At 38.8% G+C, this 1,615-nt stretch overlaps 1 long non-coding RNA gene across 1 annotated transcript in view; it reads right to left on the bottom strand.

The window, feature by feature from the left end:
• Positions 1-817: 817 nt before the first annotated feature.
• LOC107833494 (uncharacterized) overlaps positions 818-1,615 on the bottom strand; it is a 16,111-nt gene continuing 15,313 nt past the window's right edge. Inside the window, exon 3 of the long non-coding RNA XR_001659240.1 lies at positions 818-830. This is a non-coding gene — a long non-coding RNA (uncharacterized LOC107833494). The remainder of the gene's footprint in view (positions 831-1,615) is intronic.

Below are 1,615 nucleotides of genomic sequence, written 5' to 3' on the forward strand. Positions count from 1 at the left end.
CAACTGGATTTCTGTTTTTATATGAGTTCATCAGTTATCTATGAGGGAACCTGCTGTAATATGTAGAACTATAGTCAATCCTGATGCCAGATTTCAATCAGACAAGGTAAAAAAGCAAGCAGAAGATGTGGAGAGTGTGTCAAGCTGTATCCACTTTACTCCGGTCCAGTTAGAACGATTTGATCGCTGAGACTTTCTGATTTTTGTGATGTCATTTCTTAAGTAAAACCAACTGACCTGAGAGGCTGAAACAGCAGGAAAGCTAAAAGCATTTATTTAGTTCAGTATGAAGGTTTCCGACAGGCTCACAAGGGCAAGTCAGTAATTGTAATTACTGAAGTGTGCTTGCTGTTCGCTGGTCATTCCTTCATCACCTGTGGTTTTAAACCATGAACTCTGTAATAGGTCCTCCTGTCTAAAAATAAAAATAATAATAAAAAAAACAGGCTGTGTTTCAAACAGTGGCTGGAAATCACTTCAACATTTACTTTGGCTTTAGCATCTTTGCAAAGCATTGAAATACTTTTGTTTCATTCAGAGGGGTGCAATCTTTTCAAATCAGCAAAATAGAAGCCTTAATCAAACACTTCAATGTACCTATGAACTCTTATCTGTTCATAGGTAAGAGTGACTCAGCTTTTCTGAGTTGTGTTTTGTTTTAGACTGTAATACCTGTTCTTACGAGAACGTGAAACACATTCAATGCGAATGTGATAAGCTCTATGCACAGAAACTATATTGTCTTGGAGATATCTGGGAAGATGTTCACCAGATTTATTAGTAAAAATCAAAGCATATAAAGTAATTGTGAGCCAAGAAAAAAACGTTTTCTGACCACCATAGAGACCAGTCTGCCATGACATGCTTTTTCAGTCTCTACAATCAGGATAATCGTACAGGAGTTGACAGGAGAGGCGATCCAGTGAATTCTGCATTTATTCAGTGATGTGACCTGGAATGGAGTTTTCCTTGAATATGGCACTTCACGCTTTATGCTTCTGTTCAGGCTCTGTCCTTTCATGAATTCACATTGTACACATTCACCATGTGTATGCATACTGTTGTTATAACAGTCAGTCAGACAGCCACATATAGTTATAGTGAGTGAGTATATAATAGTGATGGGAAGGTGAAAGTTTCTCTGACTGCAAATACAATCAGGAGAAGCCTCCTGAATCAATAGGTTGAAGCCACTTCAGCATAAATAACCTGAAGTGGTTGTTTTCTGAAGGAGCTTCTCACATGGTTGTGCAGGAATTTTGTCCCTTTTTTCTATCCAACTTTGCCTTGATTCAGTGAGGATTGCCTTGCAGCCACAGCTGGAGGAACTGAGGGTGCAGAACTTTCTGAACCAGACTGAAAAGGATGTCATGGCAGACTGGTCTCTCTGGTGGTCAGAAAGCTTAGGAAAATGGAGGAATATTGTGGTCAATTACTGTTAAGGACAGAAACGGCAAGAAGAAGAAACACAGTGACACAAAGACAGGAGAACATTTACAAGGTTAAAAGCTCAATACTGCCAGAAGTCACTGGAGATCTCTCTGTGCTAAAGCTCTATTAATTAATGATTTCATCACCGAGCATAATATTGATGTTTTATTTCTGACAGAAACAT

The sequence above is a fragment of the Poecilia formosa genome, unplaced genomic scaffold, assembly GCF_000485575.1.
Source record: "Poecilia formosa unplaced genomic scaffold, Poecilia_formosa-5.1.2 Scaffold397, whole genome shotgun sequence".
Lineage (NCBI taxonomy): Eukaryota > Metazoa > Chordata > Actinopteri > Cyprinodontiformes > Poeciliidae > Poecilia > Poecilia formosa.